This window comes from Malaclemys terrapin, chromosome 22 (assembly GCF_027887155.1).
Source record: "Malaclemys terrapin pileata isolate rMalTer1 chromosome 22, rMalTer1.hap1, whole genome shotgun sequence".
Taxonomy (NCBI): domain Eukaryota; kingdom Metazoa; phylum Chordata; order Testudines; family Emydidae; genus Malaclemys; species Malaclemys terrapin.
Window position 1 is genome coordinate 5730393 of NC_071526.1, and position 10730 is coordinate 5741122.

The following is a 10730-nucleotide window of genomic DNA, read 5'->3' on the forward strand; positions in this document are numbered from 1 at the left end:
AGACTCCTCTTGATTTCAGTGGGGTTAGGATTGTGGGACCCAATTGGAAGTCAATGGGAGCTGGAGGATTAACTCCGTTGGGTGCTTTTGAAAATCCTGCTATCAACACATGAAGAAATATGAGTTTCCCCAGGGGGTTTGGTGGGACTCCGGGTGTGAGCCTTGACCAAAGGGCGGGGAGGGTGAAAAGCAGGTGGTTTTCCCCAGCTGTTGATCCGGTAATGAAACAGGAAAGGCATTATGAAAATCAACTGGCGGTAGGTACCATGTAAGGCAGCATCTTACCACACCCTGGGCTTGTGTGGCTAGGGGACCTGGTGCAAATCTTTGGTTACCTTCTCTGCTTCCCTTTCCTACCTGCTTCAAATGCTGATTGGTTTATAGGGCCTAATTCGGTGAGGTGCTGAGTGCCCTCAGCTCCAATGGGCTCGTAGTCAAGAAAGAAACCCCAAAATGGGATTTCAGTGATTCCACATCTGAAGTTCTGGCTCTGCGCCTGCTGCCTCTTATCTCATGACCTGCAGTACAGAGCATGTCTTGATGATCACCTGGAAAGCTTCAGCAAGCCCAGGACGCAGCTGTCCTCCAGCCCCAGGGGTTCTGAATTCACAAGAGCGTTTCTGACCCTGCAGTCATTCCCCCTTCGAACCCGGGCGGTTACAGTCTGTCGCCCTGTTTTAACTGAACTTCTGACCCGTGGAACTTTCTTCTTCCAGGTGTCAATCAAAGGCTGGACGCTGCTGATGCATGGTGGAAGGTGCAGGTATTTGTCCTGGCTTGTGGCTTAACACCAGCTAGCCAATGGAAAGTCAGTTGGATGTAGCTTGTTTCCCAGCAGCAGCAGGATTGGCTTTTAGGGATCCCTTTTTGGGTAGCCCACATGCTAAGGTGATGGACGGTCTTTAATCGCTGAAATCAGAGCTTAGCTGACAAGGCTCTGGCCACAGAGGACTCCCTATCCCCGGCTGTATTGGCTCGGCAAGGAGGTATTTGTTCAGCTGAGGTCTTGTTCTCAAAGCCTGTATCAATAGCTCCCGTCACCTTCACCCAGAGCTGTAGGCATTTAGCACCTCGGAAGATCATGTGGCCCTAACGCAAGACACAGAAGGAGGTAATCGATTAAGTTGGAAAGTAACTTTTCCCCATAGTCCCGTTCGAACCCTAAGGCCACTCTTCCAATTCTGTCCTTTTCTGCTGCCTGGCTTTGCGAGAGGTTTTCTGGGTGGTGAGCAGAGCAGAACCTGAGGGGATGCCATGACTGCAGGCAGACGCCCTGATGTAGAGAAGGGCTCAAATCAAACCGCTGGATTCCCCCCTGAGCTTTGCAGGGGTTCCGATTCTGGATCCGCTTTGATGACTGACCCCTTGGACTTCCCCGAACCAGGGGTCCGCGCGCACAGGAATTTCGGAGCATTCGGGATCCGAATCTGCAGCTGCAGTGGTGGAAACCAGGGCTCAGGTGTGCTGAAAGCCTGGCCCAAATGTCAGAGCCCTCTCTACACAAGGGCTAGCACAGCGACAGCTGGAACATTGCTGAAACCGGGTCCAATGTTTCCTAGCCTCGCTGGCCTCAGTGGTCCCGAATCTGATTTCAGTGGTACTGGTGCTCTGCAGTGAAGTCACTTCAGATTTATACCAGTGTAAACACAAGCAGAATCTGGACCAGAGTCAATAATGGGCCCTGCCACAGGCTGCAGAGTTTCCTTGTACATTGACAGTTCCGTAGGCTGTTCTTCTGTTAGAATGACAAAGGTCCATCTATCGTAACCTGCCTTGCTCAGTTTGAGCCTTTAGCTTTTGGTATAATTCAACGGTAGCTAATCTCTAGCCCAGAATCTGATTCCCCCGCCCTCACAGAGGCTTTGTTCCATTTAAAGTGGTTAGTTAAAAATGAAAAGGGATTTTTTTCCTCCTTCTATTATTATAAATGTTCCTAGTCTGCAGCGTTCTCTGGGCTTCCAGGCTTTGAAAAGCTTTTTATTCTATTTATTAGAATAACCGAGTCTTGTTAGGCACATGACCAGCTGCTCTGCAGTCCTGAGCAAATACAAATCCAGTCCAGTGTTTGGAGGGAAAAGCTAGCCGGCTGCAGGTCTGAACTCTTAGAAGAATATATGTATGTATGTAATTTATATATGTATATACATATATACTCATGTGTACACACAGAGAGAGCTTTCATTCAAGCCAGCTACGTAAACTGAGAGGGGGGACACTATTGGCTGGCTTTGTAGATTTAAGAGTGCTAAATTCTGCAGAGACTTTGGAGCCGCTCTTCAGCCATGGGAGTCAGTTGACATCAGAAGAGAATCTAGCCCCTTTTTCCTTTCTTGACCCTTTCTCAGCAAGGGCCCGAGCCAAAGCCTGGTGACGCGAACGCACAGCCTCCCATTGACTTTGGTGGGTTTTGTACAAGGGGCTTAGAGGCAACTCAACACATCGTGCCCAGTTATAGTGTCAGGCCATTCAGAACCATTTTCCAGGGGATTGCATCGGCCGACTTTCCCTTTCCTCCACCTCTTTGTCCAGTGCAGACACAGAGGAAGATCGATCAGGTAAACCTACACAGAGCGTTCAGTTATTCCCTTCTGACCCCAAGTGTCTTATGCCTCCAGATCAGTGGACATCCTAAATAGCTACAGAAAAACTCAGTCTGGAGTGGCACCTTTTTGGAAAGTTTAAGATCCTGCCACCAGATCTTGCTCAATGCATTTCCAAAGCCCCTCAAGGGTACCAGTGACTTTCTGAGCAGTGACTTTCTGTTTTGGCTCCCAGAGGTCTAAGTCATAAACGTACAGTTGACAATCAAACCAGCCAAAACAAATAATAATAATATATATATCTCCACATTGTTTGGTAAATCTGCTTTTCAAAATCACTTATGAAGCAATGTACTTATCTAACACTAACGTTCAACACCATGTCTCCGGGATAAAATGCCACCCATTGGTTACTCTGTAAATAAACACAAAGCCGACTTGTATACATTTAAAAACAAAACCATTGATATACATTCAAAACAAAAAACCCAATCCCCCCATCTCTTTCCAGAAGATTTAAATAATAAATCTTCACTTTCCTTTTTGGGGCTGATTCAAAAGCCCAACTAGGAGAATGAAAAGTCTTTGGCAGCAGTTGAAATTATAGTGTTTTACTATTCAACAACTGGGGAGGAAAAAAAATGCATGTAAATATTTTTAATAGGAAACATATCGTAAACAGAACTTTTTTTTGTATGTACATAACTCTCCTAGAGTTTAGTACTGAAATTGCTTCATAGTGTCTGTTAAAAACGAAAATAAAATAAATAAAAATGTTTGTTAATTGTTTTTGTTCTGACTCAATGGCCAAAACTTTAAAAATAATAATAATAATAATAATAATAATAAAAAAGACTACAAAATAATCTTTGCCAATGGATCTAGCACTGTAATGGTACTGTCTATTTTTTTTAATGATTTCTGTGCTGTGCCCATTTATAAAAGGAAAAATAAAGTCATTTAAACATGGATCGCTGGGAGCTTTGTGTTCTGTGGCTTGTTTCCGGTCCCTGGGTGTTTGTTGCGCCAACGTGTGAGGAGGGCTAAATAAAAAGATAGACCTTGTTATCTGGGCTGCTCCAGTTAGATAGCATCAGGCGAGAGGCTGTGTTTAATTAATGGTCTCCATAGCAACACTTCAGCCACCTTAGAGTGACAGCAGCTCCCCTCTACATGGTCTAGCCGAGTGCAACCCAATTAAGTTTTGTGCTCAGCACATCACAAGTCCCTGCTCATCTTGCCACAAAAGAGACCATAATACCTGGGCATGGGAGCTGAGTCTAGGAAGGGCTGCGTGGTGGAAGGCTGCTAATAATACATTTATAATTACATATAGGGATCCCTTCACACACCACCGGAATGCTGCCACCACTGGGGTGGAACGTGACAGCTGTTTAATGGTTCACAGTAACCCTAACAATAGTTACAAAACAGGAAGTGAAGATGACTGCACCCCGCTGAAAGTGCAGGAAGAATTTAATGTAATCACCAGCGTTGGAATTTGGCTAGGTCTCCTGGGTGGGGGGAAAGGGGGAGATGGTCTTCATAGTGCCTTTTTTTTTGAAGACCATGAATGGTCAGCACTTTCGATTTGTGATTCAGCCAGAAGACGATGCCTTCAGCAGCGCACGGTCACCTAGCACCACCGAGTCAAAGAAACCCCCTGCTAAAAGGCCAGTCCCACTTCCTGCAGTACCCTGGGATTTCCTTGACACTCTGCCATCAGAGACGGAGCAGGACCAACCCTCGGAGTTTGTCAGAACTGATGGGACCTCAACCCAGGGTGGTATCTCTGCAGCTATGCTCAATGCACTGTGCTAAGCAGATTTCTGCTTTCTAACAACCAGGTGAGAGGACACCAGAGAATAGAAATGACCATCCAGTAACGATTGAGCTCCTGTCTAAGTATCCAGAGAGCCTAATGGCAGCGCTCACGGGGGATGCGATGGGTGTGGTGATGTGCTGAATGCCGCAAGGAACTACCTATACAGGCAAAAGCGCATGGATGATGAAATCATGTATAATTTACACAAAAGCGTCTTTAACAAGGCAGGCGCTTTGCTTGTCATTTGCAATGCCTCTTGGATAATTGATCTTTGCGGTGCCCATCAGCGAGCCTTGCATCTAACACCAACCGCGTGTTAGGAGCTTTTCAGGCAGTAATAAGCTAAAGTGTCCCTCCCAAAGAATTACAGCAGCAGGTCCCTGTCCTAGCCAACCCACTAGGATGTTCCTGCCACAGATGGAGGATGGGTGAGGTGATGCAGTGCAGTTACTAACTGATTTGAATTCAGGACCCGAACGTGTGACTTTCCTAGCTAATAAGCCCAAGTGTTCACTGGCAGATAATGCTGGTGAACGATTTGGCAGCAAATGCACTGTCTGCTTCCCAAAGGAGACATCTGGCCACATCCCACTGGTTTGTTACCAAGGCTCCCATGTTATAGACTTCAGAATTCCCAGCAATCAGCTGTGTTCATGGCAAAACGAGGCTGAGGTGATGCTGATTGTTGATGACCCCAGGTGTCCAGACCTGGCTGCCAGAGGAGGAAGCCAGTCGTTTAAGTGGCAATGTTGCTAACGTGATGTTGCAGTGCTGTGGTGGAGTCTAGTGAATCATTCTTTCACTGCTGGTTTATATTAGGGACGTCAAACCCTTTCCCCTCTATTATAACCAACTTTCCCACGCTGGCTCAGAAATGTGGCCCATTCAGTCCGATAGCTCCCTTACTGCTATTTGGGGACAGAACATTACTGCATCAAGGCCACTATTCAGCCTCTAGCAGTGGCCGTTGCATGATATTCTCGAGGCCGGCGTGCCCCCACTGTTCCAGATATATGGGGTGGGGAGTGGGCCGGCACGGAGTCTTTCCTGACTACGGCAACGGCTTATGCCGCATGTCATGAGATCTCGTTATCCATATCAGCACATCAGAAAATTACTCTTCTTCTATGAGTGCTTGCTCCCGTCCGTTCCATTTTAGGTGCTCGCGCGCTCACATGTGCGGTCGTCGGAGATTTTTGCCTTAGCGGTATCTGTACAGTCGGCTGTGGTGCCCTCTGGAGTGGCGCGTTCATGCGTCGGTATATCAGGTGCCACCGGTCCATGTCCTCTCAGTTCCTTCTTATCGCCCGTGGTGGTTAGTCGGAGCGCCTGTTCCTTGCTTGGAAAGGGCTAGCGTCAGGGAGCTCAAAGTGGTTCGTCTGGTCTGACAGGCTTTCTTGCCCCGCCTGATGGGCAAGGTGGTGCAGGTCCTGAAAGACAATACTGCCGCAATGTATGACATCAACAGGCAGGGCAGAGGCAAGTCGTCGGCCCTTTGCCAAGAAGCTCTCTGCCTTTGGGACTTCTGTGTGTGGCAGGCCATTCATCTGTTAGCCGCACATCTGCCCGGGACCGGGAACGTGTTAGCAGATCGCCTCAGCAGGACCTTCTCATCTCGCCACGAGTGGTCACTCCATTCAGAGGCAGCTAATACGAACTTCCAAAAGTGGGGAACTCCCAAGGTGGACTTGTTCATGTCCCATCAGAACAGGAAATGCCACATGTCCTGTTCACTCCAGGGGCTTCCTGTCAGATGCTTTCTTGCTCCCATGGTCAGGTGTCCTGATTTACGCCTTCCTGCTGGTGCTGTTGATCCACAGAGTCCTCGTGAAGATCAAACAGCACCGGGCGAAAGTTATCTTGATAGCCCCCGTGTGGCCTCGACAGAACCGGTTCAGCACCCTGCTGGACCTTTTGGTAGCCACCTGTCTGCGGCTTCCTCTCTGGCCAGACCTGCTGTCCCAGGACCACACCAGTCTCCTGCACACGAACCTGGAGGCGTTGCGCTTGTCAGCATGGCCACTGCATGGCTGAATGCAGAAGAACAGGAATGCTCGGCCCGGGTGCAACAGGGCTTGCTGGGTATCAGAAAGCCCTCCACCAGAGCGACCTACCTGGCCAAGTGGAAAAGGTTCACGTGCTGGGTCTCAGAATGACATATCCGGACCGAACAGGCCTTGCTGCAGGTGATCCTGGATTATCTTCTGTACCTCAAACTCCAAGGATTGTTCCTGTCGTCAGTCAGGGTCCACCTAGCAGTGATTTCAGCCTTCCACCCTCCGTTCCAAGGCAGGTCAGTCTTCGCTCTTGATACGATGGCCCGGTTTTTGAAAGGTCTGGAGCATCTCTACCCTTACGTCCTGGATCCGGTCCCTCCCTGGGACTTGAATCTCATGCTGTCACAACTCATGGGGCCTTCCTTCGAGCCTCTGGTTTCCTGCTCTCCTCTTCTTCTCTCCTGGAAGGTTTCGTTCCTGGTTGCGGTAACGTCTGCCCACAGGGTGTCTGCGATCAGGGAGCTTACTTCAGAGCCGCCCTGTATGGTATTTTACAAGGATAAGGTCCAGCTGCAGCTGCACCCAGCATTCCTGCCCAAGGTAGTTTCCCAGTTTCATACTGGCCAGGACATATACTTACCTGTCTTTTTCCCAAAGCCTCATAAATCGGAAGAGAAACGCAGGTTGCATGCCCTGGACGTCAGGAGGGTGCTGGCCTTCTACATCGACAGGACAAAGCCGTTTTGCAAGTCAACGCAGCTGTTCATTGCGGTAGCAGACAGAGTGAAAGGTGGCTCAGTGTCTGAGCAGAGGATTTCATCCTGGATCATGGCCTGCATCCACCACTGCTATGAGCTGGCAAAAATGCCTCTGCTGGCAAGCGTGATGGCACACTCGACTAAAGCGCAAGTGTCATCGGCGGCCTTCCTGGCACAGGTGCCGATCCAAGAGATCTGTAGGGCCACTACCTGGTCGTCTGTCCACACGTTCGCGTCTCATTATGCATTTACAAGCTCGAGACGCTGCTGGCTTTGGCAGAGCAGTGCTGCAAGCCGCAGGACCCTGAACTCCGAGCCCACCTCCATTGACACTGCTTGTGAGTCACCTAGAATGGAACGGACATGAGCAAGCGCTCGAAGACGAAAAAACGGTCAGAACTGTTGTTCTTCAAGATGTGTTGCTCACGTCCATTCCATTACCTGCGTTCCTGCCCCTGTGTTGGAGTTGCCGGCAAGAAGGAACTGAGAGGGCATGGGCCGGCGGCGCCTGATATACCGACGCATGAGCGCGGCACTCTAGAGGGCGCCACAGCCGACCGCGCAGATACCGCTAAGGCAAAAATCTCCGACGACCGCACACGTGGGCACATGCGCATCTAGAACGGAATGGACGTGAGCAACCCATCTCGAAGAACAACAGTTACCGTTTTATCCCTTTGAAACAATCTCCAGGTCTGTCCACACTGCAATCAGAGGTAAGACTGCAGCACATGTAGACATACCTGAGCTCACTTTGATCTGGGCACACTCGCCCAGAGCCCTGGATACATACTTGAGCAAACTAGCCCATGCTGCAGCATCACGACTGTATCACTATGTAGCATCACTACTAGCTACTGCTAGCTAGACCGAAGCTAGCTCCGGTATGCTGCAATCCCCCTCTGACTGCAGGGTAGATCGCCACGTCCTGCTGGGGCTGAGAGCTCCAGGGGTCATGCTCCATCCATGGTGTATAAAGGGGTGAATCCATTTATTGAGGCCACCCTTCAGTTTTCCAAACTGCTCTGAACAAACATACTGCCGGGCTAATGACTTCATGATGCAGGCAGTCAGACTACCCAGAGGCTTGGCAGCGGCAGCTGGGCTGCTGCCATTAACCGCTAAGTGAACAACTGCTTACGCGTAGGTGTGGGGAGTTTGGGCTGAAGGCTTGAAACCAGCTCTAATTATTCCCTCTCCCAATGGCTTAGTGATTTTCCCATCAGCAGTTCTGTGAATGAGCTGGTCCAGCATCAGAGCTGGAGTAAGACCTCCCTGCAGAAAGCAATACAGTGTACTGAAATGTCCGCCTGCTTAAGGAACGGGCTGCAGAATAATACGGAAAAGATGCTAACGCCATGGCTTTCTGTTCGGTGTTTGTACAGCACCTAGCACAATGGCGTGCTGGTCCATGACTGGCACTCCCAGCTGCTGCAGTAATATAAATAATAACACTAATAGTAAATTAATATCTCATCTGAAGTACTGTGACTTTTTCTGGTCACCCCGGGTAAAATTCGCTAAAGTATTTAAAGTCAAAGGCACTCAGGTGCTTCTGAGACTGTTCCCTCAGACCACAAAGGCTTTACAGAGCAGAAGTCAAACAAGTTCAGAGCCTGGTGGCTAGACTGGTCAGGGGCCTAGAAAAACTTCCACAGGAAAAGAGATTGAAAAGTCTGACTGTTTATCTTGGAGAGGAGACTAATCTGAGGGGAGATGATAATGATATAGAAAAGCCATGACTCGTCGAAGGGAGATAGATCAGGTGCTGCTCTTCACTGCTCCTCCTATAATAAAAGTCAGTGAAACTGAATGTGGCAAACTCAAATCTGATCAAAGGAATAAGAATTTGTGCATGGTTAACCTGTGGAACTCACTGCCACAGGATATCATGGCAGCTAAGAGCTTAATAGGATTCCAAAAGAAGATTAGGCCTTTACATGAATAACAAGAACATCCACAGTTATAATAACAAGGCTGAAAGACAAATCAGCAAACAACAAACTCCCGAGAGGTGCGGAAGGATCTAAATCGTCCTGCTTCAGGTCATAAGCCAACGTCTTTCTAATGAGGGCCAGGAAGCAACTTTCCCTGTGGGCAAGTTATTGCATAACCTCCTACTACAGGGCTTGCTGCAGCTTCATTCTAGAGCAGCTGGGACTGGCTCCTGTCAGACAAGGCACTCGACTAGACGAGCCACTGGTGGAATCCAAGCTGGCAGTTCCTAAATTAGGGCAGAATGACTAAGTGTTGAAAGGGCAGGCACTGCGCACCTTTAACAGTGCCCCGGTGTCCCCCCCGCCACTCCCACTGAAGGCAATGGAGTTTTGCCAGTGACTTCAAAGGGAACAGCACTGGGCCCAATGTTTTTAACTACTTGAGCCTCAGAAATGAATCCAGTCAGAGATTCATCTTGGGCCTGCTTTGCAGAGGTGCTGGGCCCACAATTCCAGCCAAGGTCAATGGGTGCTGCAGGTGCCCAGCACCTCTGGCAGTCAGACCCCAGGGGCCTGCTTCTCCATTGCCCTGCACTAAATGTTGCCATTTAGACCCGTGTAAAGATAGGGTGAAATGCTGCCAGATCACACCGGTGGTGTTTTGCAGTCATGTCGCGCTGGCATAAATGAAGACACAAAGTGCAGGATAATGGCCAAGCAGGTCCCATATAATTTTCACGGTCCCTGACTCCTATGACCGATAGAGCAGACGTCTATCTGTATTGGATTTAGTCGCGTCTGCACAACCCTGCAGAGGGCCAGGGACAGATGCATTAGAACTTTATGAGCTGTTTCATTTTAATGCATTGATTTTTATGTTTGGGCCGGTGGGGGGGTGAGGTGAGTGAAATGAATTAAATTGGGGGCTGGGTATAACGGGCAGGTGGCTGCTGGGTAAAGGAGCAGATGAGAGGCAACGTTCTTTGGCTCTTATGTCTGTGTTTGAAAAAAAAAATCAAATACTAAAACAACCTAGTGTTTCCTTTGCTCGCTATTTATACTCTTTAGCACGTACAGGAATCCACTGGTTGTATAACTGTGATGACCTTGGTGGGGAGCAAGGGTCTCACACAGATGATTATGCATGAAATATACAAGAGCATCCTTACCTCGGCCTGGTCTTTGCATGTTCCCTGCATTACATCTTGGATAAAACCAAAGATCTTTTAATCTGTGGATCTCAAAGCACTTTAATAAGGCTGATCCTTAGTCTCCATATTTTACAGATAGGGAAATCAAGGCAGAAAGGTGACCTGATTTGCCCCACTTGAGCCAAGCTCAAGGGGAAGGGGCAGCAGGGGGCATGGTTCAGGCACGTGGTTCGTGCGTCCTCAGCTTGGGGTGTTTAATAATGGATTGTTTTAGCACTGGTCTTACACCGCTGCACACTGAAATCAGCTACCTGTTGAACAGGTATAGCACGAGTAATGGCAGGGCAAGTAACCATGCACACACACACAGTATCCCCAGCACGCACAGCAGGGTATGGTACAGTAGGACTGGTCAGAAAATGTGGTCCCCCCGCCCCTGGAAAATTACAACTCTTAGGAGAAAAACCAAAAAGAGAAATATTTCAATTTGGAAATGCTGTAACAGTGCATCATGGGAGGTGT